This window comes from Carassius auratus, chromosome 29 (assembly GCF_003368295.1).
Source record: "Carassius auratus strain Wakin chromosome 29, ASM336829v1, whole genome shotgun sequence".
Lineage (NCBI taxonomy): Eukaryota > Metazoa > Chordata > Actinopteri > Cypriniformes > Cyprinidae > Carassius > Carassius auratus.
The window spans coordinates 13,561,808-13,584,067 of record NC_039271.1 but is presented as its reverse complement, the minus strand read 5'-3'; the positions used below and the strand labels follow the sequence as shown (position 1 = coordinate 13,584,067).

The 22,260-nt window shown below is 36.8% G+C and overlaps 1 long non-coding RNA gene across 2 annotated transcripts in view; it reads left to right on the top strand.

Moving 5' to 3' along the window:
- The window catches only part of LOC113048133 (uncharacterized), a 56,961-nt gene that overhangs the window by 26,342 nt on the left and 8,359 nt on the right, over window positions 1-22,260 (top strand). Inside the window, exon 3 of one of the 2 annotated variants that reach the window (XR_003276405.1) lies at window positions 12,626-13,007. The exons of the other annotated variant lie outside the window; for it this stretch is intronic. This is a non-coding gene — a long non-coding RNA (uncharacterized LOC113048133). Of the gene's footprint in view, window positions 1-12,625; window positions 13,008-22,260 lie in introns of those variants that run through there. 2 annotated transcript variants of the gene reach the window in all.

The following is a 22,260-nucleotide window of genomic DNA, read 5'->3' as shown; positions in this document are numbered from 1 at the left end:
GGGCTTGTCTGTACTTGTTGTGATTCTAGTTTCGTCCAGGCAGGCAGGAGGGGGCAGTATTGACTCTCTGGCCCTCCGACCGAGCTCAATCAGAGAAGCTGGAGTGAGCCAGGGGTGAAGTTACAGCTCAAGATATGCAGAGTTTCCTCGTCCAGCTTTCAATGTCTGTCATTGACCAGTCTATGAGAGGAAAAATGTTCTGTCCCTTAAGTATTTAAAAAAAACAAAATCACCATTTATCACCATTACCAAGGGCCAGCAGTTGTTCTCAGCTCTAGTTTAACGGAAGATTTCACTGACACCTGGCTCTCTTTCATGAGCTGCTGTCTGCCATGAGCCCTTATATCTCTGTGTGTGTTTCTTTGTTCTCATGCAGAGAGATAAAGTGGTGTGTTTTGTTCAGCTTAGTTTGAAATAAGGGATGAATCTCAGTCATCCACAGCAGCACTTGTAGTTTGATTGGCATGCTAAGAGCCCTATAATGGAAATGATCATCTTTAGTAACATGGGGGCATTACTCAAGGGATCAGATGGTTGTTGGTTTGAATCCCAGCTGGGATAATAGCATTTTTGGCCCTTAGGCAAGGCAGATGCATTTACTAGTCTCTGTGCTTTGAGAATTAAAAAAAAAAAAAGAATAATTTTGAAGCTATTCTGGTCTCATTGTTAAAATGTTGTGGGTGGTTGCCGGGGCATTGCTACACTGTTGCTAAGGTATTCTGTACTATTAAGAATGTTAATATGGGGTTGCCAGGGTTTTAACTACTTGAGTTCAAATTCTGAAACTGAATTGGGTGTTAAGAGACATTCAATTCTGAATGATCCCCTTATTGAACATCACTAACAATGAAAATAACCATGGCTGAAAGTTAATAAATATGTAAAAAAAAAAAAAAAAAAATGCATATCTTGTACACAAAGTCACTGTTTATTTATCTCCATTAATTTTAGAATACTGCATAGGCTTATCTCATGGGGAGGACATTAGTGGCCTATGATCCCACACACAAAAAATTCCAAGGCGAGACAAGACAAAAAAGAGGAGCATGTTAGAAAGCAAGAGAGACCAGTGGCCCACCCATGAAAAGATATCCCATAGGAAAATTACAGTGTGTGAGAGTCGCACTGTGGGGCCCCAGAGGTGGGCAGATGTAATGTTTTGTGGGTGAGACAGTCCCATAGTCTCTTTACCACTGTTAAACTGTCAGACAAGCGCTGTCTAGCCACCTCTGTGGACTGTTGACAGACTCTGACACACATCTAATTAAAGAATGGATTCATTTTGTGTGTCACATGGGTCATGCTTTTCCATACCCTCAGAATTATCCTTGCATGTACTGAGCATGTACCAAAAGGGAAAAAATGTGTGTTTACAAGCCTCAATGAGTGAGTCATAGACTGGGCTGCATCAGGCTGGGTCTCCATGCAAACTGTGGAACAGATCATTTTAGATCGCCATCACAGAATCCATTCACCTAATCATTTAATGGAGTTTTTACTCTCTCATTTGTATTTCACACTGGCAGAGTGTTTTTATGGAACACATATTTATGAATCAGATGCGGTATGATGTTATCTATGACTTAGTTTAATGTTGAAAGTAATTTTTAAACCAAGGTACAGTACGAAGAGACAATCCAGAGCTCTCTTTGCTGCTGCTTGGCTTCCTTCACATTAATATTAAAGGAGTAATCCAAGAGGTCTCAATAAATAAAGAGGTGGAAATGGCTTTAACGTGCCATGTAATCTTTGAAGAGAAGGAATTGAGTAGTTATGTTCTTATGCAATTTTTCTGTTTAAAACTGAGAGGAAACTGAAGGCTTACCCCTATTGTGTGGTTAGTTTACTTTATTTGTGTTACTATGCTGCTCTTTTATGTTTCCAATTATCTTCACTCTCTCGCTCAGTCTCTCTCTCAACACGCCACTTTTCTTAATATTTGCACATTTTGCTTCTAGCAAAAAGAGGAACTACTTGGCTTCCTTTATGGTATTTTGATGTTTAAAAGGAATAATGAAAAGCACTAGAAGGGCCTCTCCCTCCATAAATTCAGCCTGGGATCCGTATGTTATGTCAGCATCACACTCTCCACTTCATATTGCTTTTGAGTGTGCTCCAAAGTGCTTCAGAGCCCATGGCTCAGGGCTCCTGCAGTGTTTTTGACAAATTAGACAGAAATGTGGCGTGCTGTAGCTCAAGGTCTGGGTCCTGCCGACACACTCACCTGCACAGACTCAGTTTCACTGTACCATAATGCTGTTAGGCTTCAGGTAGCTGATGGATTCTGGGTGGATCCTACTTTTATATGGAAGGATTTTGGTGAAGCCATTAAGATTACTTTATTACAAAATGGGCTAGGTGAGACTAAATTTGGGCAAGGCTTAGTTGACGCATTGCTAAGCCCTGCCTTAAAAATGTAACTTTCCCATGTTTCAATAAAATTTTACAGCAATTGTCCAAACATTGGGGAAAATGCTGTTGCCAAGGCTACTGCTACTGTTTAACTGTCTCTACTCTCATGAACATACAAACATGTATATATCGATTAGAAAACCTACATTTAAGTTACAACTACAATTTTTTATTGACTCAGGTCATAGTTGAGTCAATAGTAAGAGTTAGTGTGTTTCTGTTAAGGATGCACCGATATCATTTTTCAAATCCATTCCAGTACCAAAACATTATCGTATCTGCCGATATCATCAGCAGAACTTCAGAATAATTTAATAAAATCTAAATATTTAGTGAAAAAAAAAAAAACATTTAAAGGGGAATAAATAAAAGTGAATAAGTGTAGGACTAAATCTGGGAAAATGTCACACATTGGACCTTTTATTGTTGTAAAATACATTCATGAAAAACAAGTTAATATAATCATATGTAAATATTAACTATAAAATTTAAAAATATATATATTTATATATTATATATTATATATATGTATAGCACAGTAATGAGGCAGCAACATATGATAGCTGGGACAGAACAAGAAAGGCTATTAAACATTTTTAATTGCTTAAGTGTTATAATGTGAAAGGCTCCAATACAGAGTGGCACAAAGCGCTTATGCACATCCCTTGTGCAGAAAGATGTGCTTGAAGCAAAAGAGAGTCTCAGGCCCAGTCCACACGGAGACGGAGCTTACCCCAATCCTCTTTTTTCCTCGTCTCAAGAAATATCCGCGTCCACACGAAACCGCAAAATGATGTAGTATACATGCCAGACCAGTATGTGGCGCTGTAATTCTGCCACAGAGATACACTAAAAACAGAGAAGAAGACTTGGACTATGCTCATAAACATTGCGCATGGTACACAAACGAACATGGAACAATACATTTATTAATCAGTGTTAATGTTCGTTAATAAAAAGACAATCGTGCAGTGTTTGTCATGTTTTTGTTGCGGTTACGTGACGTAGAGGTGTCTGACTAGGGGGGAGACGTGGGCTGATGACGTCATCGTTTCAGAAAATATACGGATAAGCCGTCCAGACGAAAACACAAAGACGGCGTTTTCAAATTTATCCACTTTGGGACCCGGTTTCAAAAAATAGCGGTTTCACCTTGCGAAAACACCGGATCCGTGTGGACGAAATGCCTATCCGATAAAAAATTTGTGCGTATTCACAGAAACGCGTCTCCGTGTGGACGGGGCCTCAGTGTGCAGCGCTCTGCATAGAAAAGTTCAAAGCACAAAGGGAAGAGATACTGATCGTGGTGTATTATATCTGTCATAGTCTTTTCTTTTAACAGTTTAAAATTTCAGTTACTGTGCACGAGTAGTACTCCTACTAACAGCAACCAATAGAAAGTCACAATTTAGAAATAGCACTAAACTCCAGCAAGATTAAGGCCTTCTATTCAAAGCCATTGATCTTTATCTGAAGATCAAGTATAAGAACATTGAATCATCTTTGAGAGAGTTTCATCATCTTGACTCATAACCGAACGCGACACGCAGTTTGAAAGCTGAATGGAGGATGCCAGACAGCCGCAGCAGTGAATTTAACTACATAAATATATAGTCATCTGTACCTCACATTAAACAATGGAACAGCTTCAGAACACTTAGAATATAGTGCATAAAAACATTATGGTGCTTTATAATGTTTTTGTGCCTTTCTTTGGGCTTAACAGTAACACAGAATAGTATAGACACAGTATTGGATTTGGATCGGTCTTATCTGACCGATACCCCGATCCGGCAGAAAGTGGCAGTATCCGAGCCGATATCGATACTGAATATATCTCTGTACAGTAACGTTATCATTTATATCTCTTTTAAGACTGTGATTGGCAATTGCCTTGATTCATCTTCACAGTTTCAGTTTATAATAACATAGCATAATAAAATCAAATAAAGCACCAGATAAAAATGGTTTGCAATGGCACACTTCATTTCAAGAGTAACATTTGCTTAGTTTTAACCAATTTATGTGCAAACTTTAATTTATACTGTTCACAAAAATCTCTAATGGTATCAATCAATGGTTCAATATGATGGCCATTGTGATTTTATGGTGCAATCTAGCAGCCTTCAGATGGCCATTTCCCTCCCTGTATAAATTTGTGCCTGTGTCTAGTTTTGCAGATTCTCTAACCACAGATGCTGTGCTGTGTATTCTGAAGTGCCTGCTGACGAATTACAAAATATTAGATCAAATAGTGAGTAAATCATTCTTTTTCTAAACAAAACAAAGTTCTCCAAGATGACACTGATATATATTGGATGAGCTGGTGTGGTGGAGTCAGAGATTGGTTTTGGATGCCTGTCGGGCAGTTTGAGCGCTGGTTTTTGTTGCACTGAGTCCCAGTGGAGCGTGAGTCAGTTTGAACGCACTGAGTCAGCACCAGACCTGTCTGCCGAGGAAAGTAAGCAGCTCAAGTTTCTTACCACCTCTGTTTCTGTTTTGCTTCTTTTTTTTCACACTGTCTGTCCTTTTCTCACATACGCATCCCAAAGTGTCAAAGTGGATGTGTAAAATGTGTGGGTGTTACTTTTCTGTATTCAGCAGTTACTTTTATCCAAAATGAGTTATAAAAGAGTTATAAGTTATAAAAATTATAAAACGCATTTAAAACACGAGTTTAGAAACTCTATAACAGTACTGAATTAGCTTGAGCTGTTACATGTGCAAAAGTTAAGTAGCAAATATGGCCAAGTCCACAGAACTCTCACAAGAGTTAGAGAAAACATTTTGTTTTTTACGTTAGGAAGTCTAAGGCCAGAAAACCCCTTAATTTACTGCCAAAGACTTATAAGATCACCTGATGAAAGAAGAAAAAAAAGCATTTCAGTGCAGAGGCTAAGAGCACTCTAGACCAGTATGGCCTTCATGTCTTGACACCTCGCCGATTGCCTCTTTTGACCAAAATGCTATCAATAATTTGAATAGACCTCACCAGTGTTTTATGGAGTGATGTGACCAGACTGGATCCATGGATCAGCGGTATGTCTCAAGCAAAAAAGCTAAGCTTATAAGCAGAACAACATCATCTCTGTGTTTAAACATGGAGGTATACCGTTCTTGTTATGGGTGTACTTTGCTGTTGCAGGGAGAGGAAATCTTGACTGTATTAAGGACATCATGGATTCTTTGAAAAATCAGGCCATTTTGGCAAAGATTGTGATGCCTTTGGTGTAGAGACTTAAGCTTGTTGATCGATGGACTTTCCTGCAAATTAGCCATCCCAACGTATACATCCAAATCTAACGAAATTTAGTTGAGGGATTGGTTTTATAATGTTCTTGAGTGGCCAGTTCAGTCAACATGAATACAAATGTAAAATATTTGGTAGAAATTGAAGAAAGCAGCGGCAACAAGAAAACCAAAAACTATCAGTGATCTGGAAGCTTTTTCAAGCGAGGAATGGGCCATGAATGCAGAGAAGTGACGCTTAGTTTCTACGTTTCTAAGCACTTACAGAGGCAGCGTTTATTGGAGGTTATAAAGAGTGAAAGATTCTGCTCAAAGTTTACATGCCAAAGTTTTTTTGCCTTTACTTTCTCAGAATCTCTCAAATGTGCATTGATAAACCTTCTGTAGTAGTTTTCATAAAATTAGGTTCTCGGCAGCAAAATGTCTTGCGGGTCATTGAATAATTTGGATTTGCATTTGCAACTATATATAAAATTGTTCTTTTGAATTAAAATATAATTGTTTAAACTTTATTCCTTGTATATGTGACAGCACTTCATAAAAACAGACACATTGTGATTTTGTTTCTTGTATTTTTGTTTTGGTGATTTAATGATAGCAAAATTCCACATATGGGTCAGAGTTTTGGAAAAGAAAAACACTTTAGGCATCCTAGATGCAATTCTGATGGTTCATTTTCCACTGGGGGGAGAAAACTGTTGGGAGGACACACGAGTCAGGACAGCTGTTTTCTTTAGTAGATGATTTGTATGTCTTTGATTTGAATCACTGAAGTCACTTACATTTCAGAGTAGTGGATTATTGTTGTTCTTCTTTGATTGAATCTATGTATTATGTTGCATTTCTTTATATATAAGGAATATATATATAAAGCCAACTGGCAGGCAGTGTTTTTTTTTTTTACTTAAGTCTTGCACTTGGTGAGTATTCATTTTGGACTCTGTGTCAGTGAGAAAGTGAGTCATAACTTGTTTTCATATTTTTTGTTTGATACAGTTTCTGTATCTGATTGGTTTGTCCGTCAGTGGGCATGGAGACACAAGTGCTCTACAGATGTGGCCTGCCTCTCTATCTCTTTGTTAAAAATATATTTTTTGTCATTTTTTCTTGCTCTTCCCCCTCCCTCTTATTCTTCCACTACTGTTGGGGATTTCTCAACCAAAAGATCACAATACATGGAAAGAGGACATACTTCCCTTTGCTGTTAGTCATTAATGTCCTGCTTTGAAGTCGTCTCTGGGCTGGTTCAAATGAGCACGGCAGTCGGATCAGAGCAGTCTTTGACCACGTCCCCCAACATAAAAAGCAAATGTGGCTGAGGGTGAATGAAATAAGAGGAGAGCTTGAGCGCAAACACAAGCTCTCGCATAGCTCTGCGATGCTCGGGATGTCTGCGAGAAGGGCACATGCCAGAGCTCAGGAGGTCACTGCTATGTCCCGTTTGAGCATCTGTTTACTACGTTCCTCAGTTACTGCAGTTGTACTTGGGAAAGAAAGTTTACTTTCTCAAGTACAGAAACAGAAATCATGCTGGAGAAGGGCTTGGGTGGGTTTAGTTTCCATCAATTTAAAGGAGTTGTTTTTGTTTTTTTTAATCTGGGGTCCATTTATAATTTTTGTTATGCCATAAGCAGTCATTTAGTTTATGGTGACTATTTTTCATCCTCTCAAATTTTTCTTTTTTTGCCACTGTACCATTTAAGGGAATATTTCACTCAAGCTTTTGTATCGTCTTCAGACAACTTGACTTGCTTGATTGGATTCATAAAACAGTCTGAAATGATCAGGGAGCGTGTTAACACTAACTTTAGCTGTTCTTTTCTTATGTTCGAATCCTTCAAAATGATGTGAAGAGCTGCTGGTCTGTCATTATTCATGTCGTTTGTGTCTTAAATTTTGGACTGTTCATCATATAATACTATTGTATGACTTCAGAAGACTGTGAACTGTATTGCACAAGTCGTATGAACTACTTTTATGGTGCTTTTGCTTCATTTTTCAAGCTTGGAAGTCTCAGTCCCCATCCACTGTAAAAAAAAAAAAAAAAAAGTGACCAGTAATTTATACATTTAACAAGTAATGCTACACAAAGCATTACTTCTATAGAAGGTACTACACATAACTGGGAATAGCAACATTTTGGGTAGACTTTTGCATTGTACTCTTGATGTTTGTTGTTCTGAGATCTAGGAAATAATCTACAATATCCTACTTCCTCATCTCCTCACTGTGACTGTGCAGCCCAAGTTTCTCAGCATGCGGTAGCCGCTGTTGATGTAAATTTGGTTTGGTTTGTTTTAATAAAAGACATTTTGTTGAGTTCTGAAAGTTACAGTTTGTTTTCGTGATTTCACCTCTTTAATATGTCAGATTCCCAAGTTATTAAAACAAAAATTTGATGTAGGGACCAGGAGACATGGTGCACTACATCAAATAAATGGTCTGTGGGGCTCGCAAATTTCTTAAAACGTGTAATTGTTGCTTTCACACTAAAGTAGTGTAAATATCAGAAAAGCTGAAAGCATGGTTTGTGCGTAACATGGAGGGGTTGACTCAGAGTACAGCAAACATTGTTTAATTGATGTGTTTTGGTGAGGATATATTTAACCTTAAACATGCCCGAGCTAGCAAGAATACTCATAAAGGCCTACAGCCACTTGCTGCCTGCACTGCGGCCTAGATACAGTAGAGTTGCATCTGTCATAAACTGAGAAGTTATCTACATTGTGCCTTCTGGAGGTTTTGGCAGTGATTTTTGTCTTCGTTTTGAGGCTTTTTCCTGCCCTACCCTTGCTATTTTGATGCATGTCCTGCTACAATAAACTTTCTCCATAGTTTATTTCCATGTAGCATTTGTCTAGTTCATACACGGTTTTCCTCTGACACGAAGCATCGTTGTCTCTGAGGAATGTGCAGTGGAATTTTTATCAGATGCTTTGGTGACATTACGATGCTGTTATCTGGTGACCTCAGAAGGACATTTTTAATACACAGTTTAAGCTTCTAGAACCTTTTGAAGTCAAAGACACAAAAGACCACATGAATGACACATCCAATATTTGCGGTGCCTTTGAAGAAAAAAAACAAGCATCTGTGACCTTTATGACAAAAGGCATATTTAGATGACAAAAGCTCTCATGGAGACATATTTTACTTTCTTCAGCTTGATTGTCAGACTATTCAGCCTTTGTCAGCTTTCTTGCATTTGTTGGGTATATATCATTGCCCACATCAAATACACATTGACATCTAGTAATGTCTTTCTGGTTTTTTAAACCAGCCTCTTTTAGTTTTTAGACATTGCAACATGTTACACATTAGGGATGTGTAAAACAACAGATTTTCAAGGTTTGTCACTGGGTTCCCTGAATTACTAGTTGGCTCATCGGACTTAAATGGATAGTACACCCAAAAATGAAAATATGATGTTTATCTGTTTACCCCCAGGGCATCCCAGATGTAGGTGACTTTGTTTCTTCAGTAGAACACAAACTGAGATTTCTTAACTCAAACCGTTGCAGACTGTCAGTCATTTAATGTAAGTGGATTGGAATCACGGCTTTGAGAAACATAAAACATACACCAACAAATCCAAATTAAACCCAGCGGGTCGTGATGATACACTGATGTGTAAAGACACAAAACGATCGGTTTGTGCAAGAAACTAAACAGTATTTATATAATTTTTTACCTCTATTTCATGCAATGTCTGAACTATAAGAACTTTCCTTTACTTTTTCTTACTTTATGGCGGACCGCAGACTTATAAGTGCATTGCTGTCATCTATCTCTCAAATTGACCATTGACATTCTATCTACAGTCACAATTAGGAGTGTCAATGGTCCACTTGAGAGATAGGTAATGGTAATGCACTAATAAGTCTGCGATCCGCCAAAAAGTAAGATGACGACGACACCTCATGCGCCTGCTTCAGAGGACGCACTCAGGAGGATGCACTCAGGAGTGTTCTAACAGTTTTGGACATTGCATTTAATCAGAGGTAAAAACGACTATATAAATAGTGTTCAGTTTCTTGCACAGGCCGATCATTTTTTGTATCTTTACACATCAATGTATCGTCACAAACCGCAGGGTTTAATTTGGTTTGTTTTTTGTTTTTGTTTTATTGTATGTTTTAGCCGCGATTCTCATCCACTTACATTATAAGTAGGGTTGAGTATCGATTGGGTTTTATTTGATACCGGTGCCATTTCGATACTTTTAAAACAGTAACGGTGTCTAAATGGTGCCTTAACCGAAACTTCTATAAAAATAAATAAATAAAGCCTAAAAAGGATAAGGTTAAAGAACATTTAAAATATTTAAAATAAATCCATAGCATTCACATGCTCCTTGGATACTCATTTCCCTAGCTTCACCTTACTCTAAGACCAATAAATGTATTTCATGATCTGGGTCATTATTTAATACAAAACCACACATAATGATTATACTGTATCTCTGTCAATCACTTTATTTAACATGAGTGCTGTCTGTAATCAGTTCTGTGAATGACTGTATGCTCATTCTTTGTAAAGTAGCAACAATGTCATTTGTAAAGTAGCCAACAGTCTTAGGCACATTAGTATTTTCACCCCATAAAAGGGTTTTAAGCCAGTTATTTCTATCTTTTGCTGTAGTGTATCAGTAGGAAATACCAGTTTACATTTCCAAACATTCATTTTGCCATTAATTTTAATAATAATCTAGTGAGATTGTTGAATGCACATGCAGTCTGACAACAGACTACCTAAGACTAAGACTTTTGCACAGTAGTGTATGCATAAAGTACATATAATTAGATGAAGTATATTTAAATAAATATAATTAAAGTATATGTAAATATGTGTTAAGGGCTTAACTGTCACTGGAGGAAACAGCTGTGGTGCACATAGCTGTGCCAACCCAAATTTTAAGCAAATAAACATCAAATTGTCATTTTTGGGAGAACTATCCCTTTAACTAGAGGTGCTGTGCTTTTTTTATTTTATTTTTTTTTTACATAGGGTATGTTACACAAGACATGTTTTTGCATTTAAAAACAACTAGATGGAATGGAATGTTAATTATTAATGCTATTAAACTAGTCAGCTTCCCATGTACTTGTTGATTGTTGTGTAACAATGGACAGGTTATTCATTCACTTAGTTCTACATGGTAGTAGGCAGCATAAATTAATTTAAATCACTTGACCGACTCCATTTGAGAAATGCAGTCCCAGGACATGGGAGGAGAGAACAGGCACAGAGATGGAGGGATGCAGTGGGCCTTTCAGGGAGCTTATTGTAGTGGAATGGCAGCAAACTATCCATTAATCTCACTAGCATTTCAACGACATGCCTGCACGTTGATCGCTTCCTTCTTGGCCCAACATGGAGATGTCTAGTCAACATTTCCGTATGACCTAATAACCTGATCTGGACTGAAGGAGGGGGGAGAGAGAGAAGGAAATGAACTGAAAGAGAGTGTGAGAGGTACAATACAAACATACCTCTCGTTCTCCTCCTGTCTCACCGAGAGAGGTGGTGTGATAGTCGGGCCCTGGGGGCATCTTGTTGCTTCAATATTATCCTCCCATGATGCCAATGTCTGCGTGCCTCTTCTGTCTCATCTCATCCACTGGAATCCAATTTTCTTCAGCCAGTTTTCTTCTAGTCATTTTCTGTATGACTAGAGCAAAACAAGATGCATGTGCTGTACTACCTAACTCCCAAATATAAAGGAAAAAATAAAGATTGTCTTGACAACAATGGTGCATAGGATCAAAAACACAAGGAAAAATGAAAGTGATGGAATAAGGAAGTGAATTGCACAAAACCTTCTAGAAGAATGTCTAGTATCACACTGATTTTTTTATTTTAAATGCTATGTTATTATAATAAAAGTTAATAAAAATCTAAATAATGCAAGACATTTTGGAGTACATTTAAATAAAACATATTTATTATTTCTGCAGGTTTTGGCCCTCCATACAAATAATTATTTGTTATACTGCATTTCATGTGTACTGATTTTAGAAAGGAAATTACTGTATTAAAGTAATAAGAATAAAGATTGGGAAATGGGAATTGCAGAAGACCAAGTAAAACATTCAGACATATTTTAATAAAGAAAAATTGGGGTGTGAAATGTTTAATTGTAATGTAAAGAAACTGAAAAATATTTTTAAATGAAATGTGACATGATGGTGATACTTGTGACTTGCACTAAGGTAAAGAAACGTCCACTCCTGCTTGATTGTGAAGTGTTGATCAGTTGAAGATGGCTGACTAAACATACAGGAAGAAGAGCCTCAGCCTGCCCACAGGATATGAGCAAATGAACCACAAGCCTCATCTTTTAGCTCAGAAATTACAGCAGCCGAATTCAGGACACAGCACTGATGTTCAGATGAATTGTGTGTGAAACATAGGAGGAAAAAAAATCCACAGCCCATTGAGCAATAGAACTGGGATAAAATTCACAATGAAACTATAGTGCTGTGTGTGTGTAAAAACATAATGCACTGCCCTCGTCCATTTTTTTCACAGCTTTGCGTATGTCAAATTAGTGTTAATTTAAGAGTGTGTAAATTAGAGTGCACATGCACTGGTTTTCTGTGACCTCATCAGCACACCCCCTCTGTGCCCATATAGGTCCATTTCTGGCCAAATGTACGTTAACAACGTCAAGAAATCGCATGTTTTGATAGCATATTTGATCAGGAGCCAGCCATATCTCCCTCTCACTCCCGCTCATGTTTGCTGGACTTGGCAAGCGCAGTAAACCACGAGAGTTACACATTAACCCCTGCAGGTTCTGTGACCTAATCGGAGGGCAAAATCGGAACCAAAGCAGCCACATAGCATGTCCATCTCACAGCCGCAGCGTCTGACTCAGACCCTGCATCCCCAACAATGCGGCTTTATGAACGATCATAAATAAACCCGGTTGATTTATGCTTGTGTGTGTTTTTTTTCACAGCCTAAATCAACTGCTCCAAGGCAAATGCATGGAGGGACTTTTGGCAGACTGAAGGCCCTATGCTTCAGCGGTTTTTATTCCAGTTCAAACCTGAATGAAAAGGTTGTGAAAGAAGCAAGACTGGGTGAGAATAGCACAGTTTGATCAAAGTTTATGTGCATTTTTCAAATGTGTTGTCACATTGCCTGAGGCGACAATGACAAGTTATGCAAAAACAGATGATGGGAATTTTTGCAGGGACTTACAATAAGGAGTTTGTCTGCTGGCCCAGTTTCTAGATGTGTGTGTGTGTGTGTGTGTGTGTATGTCAGGAAAATCATTTAAATTTTTCATAAATAAAAAGAATGTATACAAACATACATTAATCTACTATTTTGGAATAACCTAAAAAAAACACATATACAGTAATAAATTCATAAATGCTTTTTTACTGTGTTTTTCACTTGATCTTAGTCACCACATTCTTAATGTCATGCAGTGTTTTGCTTTTAGAATAGCAAAGGATTTGTAGATAATTGTTTTTTTGTTTTTTGTAAAAAGTATAAAAATTACTTTACGAGTTCTTTATTGTAAATTTCAACCTGATAACAAATCACTCTTACAACTTTCAGCAAAACGGTTATATTAGCCAGCTAGATAGACACTTTTATGACTTTGCAATAACAATATTCAGTAAAAAAAAATTCAAAGCGTAAAAAGACATATGCATGATCAGAGAATGAAAAACAGTGACAAACAATGCAGCACTGGATTGATAGTGCAAGTGACAATCCCACCAACTGACCCAAATAGTTTTCTAGCTCAAGTGTGCCATACTCTGCTTATTAAAATGCCTGTGACATAATATGCACAATCTTTAAACTTTTGTTTTCATTTTAGGTTTTTAATGAGCATTAAAAAAAGATCTGAATGACAGAGAAATTGCAGTGCCATCATAAACACATTGCAGTCTATGACATTGTAGTCAGCAAAACTTTTGTGTGGACTGCACGTTGCCTTATATATATATTTTTTGTTTTCTTTATTAACCACTGTTGCAAACCCTCAGTCCTGTGGAAAAACATTGAATGGCGTGAATGTGCTGGGAAAAGGGGAACGTCGAGATGAGTTAGAGAACTTAAAGTATCAATCATGAATGGGATATGGTATACGTGACAGACATGGTGGTCAGTGAGTCATCATGTGATCTTGAATGGTTGTTTTCATTGTGGCTCTTTTTTAAACCAAACAAACTTACACCAAACAAAGCAAAATTTTTTGAGCGTATCACGTGTATCATGTGCAAGCTTGCAGTTGGTAGAAGTTTTAGATCATGCGCGTGATTCACACCATACTGATGGAGGAAACACCAGACTGAAAAAAGTAATTTTTAGAAAACAAACCAATTACGAGCCCAGATGGTATCTCTTGGGTCCTCTCCTAAAGCCAGTTTTCTCCATTACACATTTTTGTGTTCCCTAATTGAAAACATCAGAGAAAAATCCTCTTTTTACTGGTCTCATGATGAGCAAAATATCCATTTATTGTTTCATTGTCCAGTTAAGAACTAAAACATAAATGTGCATTGTTTTGTTTTTTTGTTTTTTTTTTTTGTTTTTTTTGTGCAGAACTTGCATTTTTGTATTTATTTTAGCAGTGATCATGGCTGCAGTGCTTTGCTAGTTCAAGAAAGGTTGTTTCAGCTGGAATCATATGAATCGGGCATTAATAATAGTATTGTAGTAATAGTATAGACGCCCTTGCACTAACTAGGAAAACTCATTCTGCTAGAGAATTAAAATGTCAAAGAAACACATATACAGACTTAAGTTCCCCTCACCCATTTGGCTTTCATTTTCCAAATGAGTCAAATATCTACAACTGAAAGTTAAGACGAAAGAGCGTGTGTGGTGGGTGTGTTCCGATCGACTTGATGTTAACAGTCTCTAGTCATCAGGTAGTGAATTATCATCTTTTTCGTTTCCTGTGTGGGGTCTTACTGTGAACTTCCTGTGTGAAATGTATGTGAGGGCTTGCAGCTTTTCTTTGCATCAATAGACTTTCAGCATTCTCATGAGCTTCATGTATCTGTGACTAGTGTTGAAAGATGCAAATTGACTTCTGCAGCCATTTAGCTCCTTTCTGGATGCATGAAAGTCATGGGAAACAATTGCTAAAAAGGCTTGTAAGGTCTGAAAAGCTGCCTCTAGGGAAAAAAATGCATGGCTTTGACATCTAGGAACTGAGACTTGTTGCCATGAGACAGTAGTGAGGCCTTTCACTGGGTTGTCCATCTTTAAATAAACGGAGCCTGTCTGAAACCAGTAGCTGTGTCTTTACAGGACTGTGAACTGGAGCCTGTTGTCTCTGACTCGACCACAAAGCCTAACCACCGCCCATGCAGGATGACACTGCCTCATACTCCATCAACAATTAACTCCGCTAAGCAGTGCATGAAAAGGCCAAAAAAGAGCTAAAGGAGCAAAATGGGCTTTATTTTCATAGTCTGTGTTACAAAACAATCGCAAAAGTTGATGGAAAAGTCGCAATAGCTTGTTCTTTAGAGGAAACCTCTAATGGTCCATAGGCTATACGAACATTTACTGTGTGTGCATTTCAAATAATGGGTAATTTAATTTCTGTGAATATTTTTACATCATTTAAAATTCATTTGATGTCAGAAGTTTATGGATGAGTATGTAGTGCCAAGTAACAAATAAAGCCATGCCAAGATGAAGCCAAAAAAGTAATACTTTGCACTCACATATTCCTAGCCATGCTTTATCTCTTAACATATATATCACATCACCTAAAGTTGTATTTATTTGATCAAAGATCAGAATTTTCATCAACTATCACTCCGGTCTTCACATCATCCTTCAGAAATCATTATAATATGCCGATTTGATGCTCAAGAAACATTTCTTCTTATTATCAATGTTGAAAATGATGCTGCTTGATATTTTTGTGAAAACTATGATACATTGTTTTCAGGATTTTTGAATGAATAGAAAGTTTAAAAGAACAGCATTAGAAATACATCTTTTGTAACTTTATAAATGTCTTTGTCACTTTTGATAAATTTTATGTATACTTGGTGAGTAAAAATATTTTCTTAAAACAAAAATCTTGCTGTGACCTTAAATTTCTGAACAGTAGTGAATTTATTTAACTGACTTTTTTGAATTTATTCATATTTTTAATATGAATATTTCTTTTTATACATTTATTTAAAAAGCCAGTAGGCTTCAGGTACACCAGAGGCATGATTTGCTGCTTGTTAGTCTGTGTCAGCTACTGTATTAGCCAGATATTAAAAGTGACAGACGTGGACTAAGAACCACACAACTCTTATTTGAATTTCATGTGGTCTTCTTGAAAGAGCCCATTTTTACTCTGTATTTTCCTTTGACGGGTGTGGAATGGCATCAGCTGATTCACTTCCTGTTTCCTCCTTCAACTTTGATACAGACTGCTTTAGTAACAGGCCATAAAGCCTGTTTTGCATGTCTTCACTATTTACCATTTCTGTTTTGATTAGGAATCCACATAGGGGTGACATCACTTACTAAACACGGATTCTGACATCCAGGACACTCGGAGAATGGAGGAGTTTGCACTACCACAGTATATTTACAGGGAGATGAGTTCATCGTTTTCCCTGTAATTGTTTGGAAACCGGAGTAGCCCTGCTGTCCACTTTGTGGTTTTGGTTACATCTCAGGGAGGGCCTTTGTGAAGAATTTGCACAGTTCTGTTTGTGTTTAGGTGTGTGTATAGTCAGCATTCAAAAGGGCGTGTGAGATTTAGAAATGTGTATATGTTCTTTGTGATGAATGGGCGAGAGCAAACGCTGTCATCAGCTCCAAGCGACTCCACCAGTTGACTCACGTGCACAGGCTGTGCCCTTCTGACCATTAGCTGGTGACTAAACTCTCTCGTTGAAAATCCTCCGCACTTTCCCACTCACACCCTGCCATATGTTACTCTCCTTTTGACCAACAGCAGCGTTCTCACCAACGCTGGTCAAATTTAATGCTCATCTCTGACCTACATTGTTCTCTCTGTACCTCTGTTGAACTTAGTTGGCATATATGCACTGTTTCAACTTCTAATAGATGCAAGCTGTCTGCTGAAAGTAGAAAATCGCCCATGAATTTATGGCATAACTGCATCCGAGGCATGCTTGTATTTATTTAATTTCGCATAGCTGCTAATCGTTAACTCACTGTGGCCAAAATTTATTCCATGATACTTTTTTCATATGTGATTCTTGTCAAGCAATCCATTGGTTAAGTGTGTACACACGTGTACTGACAAATGAATTAAAAATATCCAAACATACTTTAAGTTAATTTATTAATATTTTTCATGTTATAAAGGCTTAAGAATATAGACTGCTCTTCAAAAGGTTTATGGCCACTAATAATTTATTTTTAAATGTTTTTGAAAGAAGCCTTATGCTCACTAAAGCTGCATTTAATCAAACATACAGTAAAACTGATAAAAATCATATTGTGAAATTTTATTACAATTGCAGTTTTGCATTCTAATATATATATATATATATATATATATATATATATATATATATATATATATATATATATATATATATATATATATATATATGTATAAGTTGCAATCAAAATTATTCAACCCCTCAGAGACTGTAGTACTTTACAAATACAAGATTTTCTGAAGATCCAGGATAAAATAAAAATTGCATCTATAACAGTTCACTGGCATATTAAAAGTGATATTGTCAATATGTAATATTTTTGAGTTATAAGATTTTTAAATAATACTGCTATGTCATAATTATTAAACATTGATGTTTTTAAATCACTTATTTGCATGGTGGGGAATAAAACAGTCTCAAAACACAATTAAGCCTTTAGAAACTCATTTAAAAACAGAATTAGCTTGAGCTGTTACACATACATACAGTTTGACCAGTATGGCCTTCATGTTGAGACATCTTGCAGAATACCACTCTGGATCAAGAAGAACAAAAGGCCAACTTGAACTTGATAAAATAAATTTGTGTAAACCTGTGGAGCTCTGGACGAATGTTTTATGGAGTGATGTGACCACACTGGAACTTTTTGGACCCATGGATCAGCGGTATGTCTGCTGCAAAACAGGCAAAGCTCATAAGCAGAAGAACACCATCTCCATCGTCAAACTTGGAAGTGGATCCTTCCTGTTACGGGGTTTCTTTACTGTAGAAGGAAGTGGAAATAATGACTGTGTGAAGGACATCATGGATTCTTTGAAGTATCAGGCCATTTTGACAAGAATTGTGATGCCTTTGGTGCAAAGACTGAAGCTGATGATCAATGGACTTTCCTGCAGGCCAGTCATACCAAAGTACACATCCAAATCTACTTCTGCTTGGTTCAGGTATCAGTCATAGAATGTACTTTAGTGGCCTGTTCAGTCTTTTGAATTGATTTCATAAAATGTTGTCCTCCACAGCAAAATGTCTTGCAGGTCTATAGGTTGAATGATTTTGATTTCAACCGTATATATTAGGGGTGTAACGGTACGCAAAAATCATGATTCGGCACGTACCTCGTTTTTAAAGTCACAGTTCGGTTCATTTTCGGTACAGTAAGGGAAAGAAATGCAAACATTAAACTGCAGGTTGTTTATTACTATAAACTTTTTTTAACAATTTGTTTACACTTTTTTAAAAAAAATACTTTTTAATAAAATATATATATAATAAAAAAAGAATAAGAAATAAAATACTGCTGCAAAGTTCTCCACTAAATAAAATACTCTCTCAAACCAATATCATATAATAAAATATAATGAAAAATATAAATAAATAACTATGATTACAGTGCAGCATTACCAATCCCAGCTTGTAGGCCTGCTCATATTTAAAAATATATATATATAACTTTTCCAAAGTGTAAAATGCAGCATCAACAGTTTCAGTTTTTAGACCTGCTCAGATTTCGTTATTGCATTGGACCGGTCGGAATTAAGAACAAAGGTCTGTTTAAATGCTGACAGGAGCTGCGTTTGAATTACAATCATTTTTTTTTTCTAGTTAAAGTGATGTTCACACTCGTGTGATGCCTTTTGAAAACCTTAGGCCGGTGACACACTGGCATATTGCACCTGTCAAACAAAGTCTATTTTGCCGTCAACACTGTTGACGGTGTCCTTTATCAGTAGGCTTTATATTTATGCTCAACATGAAGTATAGATATTGTTGTCGTGAAGACAAGATCCTGGTCTGTCAGCGGCTTCCCTCTGTTAGCTACAGTAGCAGCAGCGCACTAGCGCCGCGTCAGACACGATTCTGGTGTGTAAAGACACAGAAAACACGAATCAGCCGTCACGCAACTGACACGCAGCAGAAACGCCATGCTCACACCACGCATCCAGTGTGTCACCAGCCTTAGAATCAGCTACAGGGCGGGATTTGCGCCACATAATATGTTCGTTTGGAAACACGAAAATGTACCTATGTTCCGCATACAAAATATTGCATTCGGTACACACGTGCACCGTACCGAAAGCCCTGTACCGAAACGGTCCGGTATGAATACACGTACCGTTACACCCCTAGTGTGTGTGTGTGCGTGTGCGTGTGTGTATATATATATATATATATATATATATATATATATATATATATATATATATATATATGCACTGATTTGGTGCTCATTAAATATTTGTAAAAATCGTTGTTCTGCTTTATATGTTGGCAAATAGGCCTACTGTTATTACAATAGAAAGTTGATGAAAAGAAAGTTAAAAAGAACAGCATTTGTTTGATGTATAATGTCTTTCACTTTTGATAAATGTAATAATTTTGGTCTTAACTCATTGGCAAATATAAGTTTTTTTTCCTAATTTAAGCATGTATTTGACATTTTATATAGTACTTTTTTTACGTAATTCAAATTGTATTCTTAAAAAAAAAATTATCTGATATGTTAACGTCTTTTAAGGATATTAAAATATTTCAGCAGGAAAACCAAAAAATAATTTACTGAAGTGAAGATAGTTATCTTGTCTTAATTTCGCTATGGTATACCTTTTATTTATTTATTATTGTTATTTATTTATTAAAAAAAACATATTTGGTGACTAATACCAGATATACTCTTGACTTTTTTTTTTTTTTTTCAAAGCTAGATTTTGTTTGCACTATAAGTGCAATTACAATGCTCTTTGCAAATGATTTTACACTGAGAATTTTCCCTAAATTATAAATAAAAGATCCTATGAGTAAAAATGGCTTACTATATAAGTGTTGTTTCCACTATTATAGTATTAGTAAGATTAAAGTTAGTTGACCTTTGCACCACAGCAATTACTGAGAATTTAGAAAATGGTCACTCATCGTCTGAAGGAGGTGAGCCTTATTTCTAACATTTTCATTTAAAAGAATGAGGAATTAAACCAATAAAGAAGGGTGTGGGTAATACCAGAGCACATTTATTATGTGTTACTGCAGACAGTCTCTAATGACAGATAAAGGCATCTGGAGCAAAAGGTAGAACCTTTTTAGCACGTCACCAGGCTGGAAAGTCCAGTAGAGCAAGTCATTCAATTAACTAGGCCAACACAGCAAAGGCAACGCCCAGAGAGCAGACCGTGCCAAGGGCCCAGCCCCAAGTGCTCATTGATTTTGTAGCATTATGCGAATAGAAAAAATTGTTTGAGGAAATCAATTCTCTTTTTGCACACAAAGAATGACTGAATCTGTCAGGTGCTTCAAGTGTCTCCCATCTGTCTGTAATTCGTTTAGTTTTTTTTTTTTTTTTTTTTGTGCTGATAGGATGCATTAAATCAGAACTGAAACTTAAAATTCCAGAGAGGTAGAACTCATTTGTGTAAGCACATATAGTTACTTTATAGTCCTTTATCTAATCGCAGTTTCTGCTTTTATGCATGTAATGAAGTTTTAAGCATCAGATTTATCAGATATTTGCTATAGTTATGATAGCACAAAAGCAAGGACACCACTAAAGTTGAGTTTTGCTTCTGATATCACATGTGACATTTGTCTAAGGATGGCCACATGCTCTGAATAAGGCCTTAGATTGATCATCTTAGATTGACACTTCCTTACAGAACTGGGTGACTCTTTGATATCTCTTTTCACATCCTTTTTTTTGCATACTTGTACCGTGAAAACTTGGCACCAGCTCTGTTGCACTGTGTGCTTGGATCATTTGGTGTAATGCTGATGGGGGCTGCTTGCTTCATCTTAAGTACCGAAAGAAGGGATTGCCTGCTGCACGCTCGGCCTACGCTTTTCCCGCTCTTTAATCAGGCATTACGTAGTGCCATAGTGGTCTGTGGTTTCAGCTCAGATTTTAAGCCTCAACTATTCTGTGGAAAAAATACACCCGGATTTGCCAGTGCTAAATATGTCTGGAAATAACCAAGACTGGCTGAAAATAGAGTGGCTAGGTTATCATTATCATTAATAAAGAATAAATCTGTCGTCTGATAACATCTGAAAACAGGCAGCGTTTTAGGGGTTCCAATGACTTGCGGTGTGACCAGTGCTTCTGGATGAACACTCAGCTATTTTTGTCACTTATACCATGTGTTACTTTTAAGAGCTGTCCGGTTCTACTTTTAGCTGATGCCTTTGCATCAATATCTTGGCACTATATCTACAATCAATTTGTCTTTACAGATGCCACAAAAATTGTCATAAACTCACCTCCATATTGTAATAAAACTTTTAAAAGCAGAAATTTTTACTCAAAAAGAGACTATTATTAAAATATCATTCACTGTTTTTTTTTTGATCTTACAGTGAAAGTGGATAGAGGTTTTCAAGTTTCAAAAAGCACCATCAAAGTATTTAAAAAATTGGTGCATATGGCATGCAAACAAGTTTCTATACCTTTGTGACAATCGGCCTTTACTGATAATCTTTCCCTCCAGTGGGCTGTTAACCAGATCATGTGACTTAGTGAGTTAAGATCAGTCTGATTCATGAACAAATCATTCAGTCAGTTTTGAGAACTGATTCGATTAGAAAGCACACCAGAAAACCACTTTGTGAAAGTGGTTCAAGACGCAAAAGTGGTGTTCGCATTTCCATGCAATCTGTTGGGGCAATTTTTTTTCCTCTCCGTATACATTCAGCAGCACTAGAAAGTGGCTAATATGATATATTTCCCTTACTTTAGATGTTTCATGAACATGAACATTTTTTAAAAACCTGTAGGAAAGCCACTTTTGTGTTTACATGACCACATAAGACTCGTTCTCTGGTAGAAACCCAAATGTGCTAAAGTGCTTTCTCTTAATCCTTGAAAACATGGTTTACTTTAAATTATTCATGTAAAATAAACTCTTCAATAAACCGTGTTCCTAAGTGGAGAGTAAACTTTATCAGTGAGTTGAACTCTAGGATTGGTCTGACTCATGAACAAATCTTTTATGAGGATTTTTGTTTTTGTACAGAATGGTTATGACAAAGTTTTTTCTTTCTTTCTGTGAACTAAAGAAACCATTTCTTAGAAAAGATCTTAAATTAATTCATGACTCATGAACTCAAGATTGTTGATGTCAAGATTTTAGCTAAATAATGACCCAAATTTCGGTCTGTTCCACCCACAAAGCTATCATACAGCTTCAGATGACCCGTAATATAACCTAAT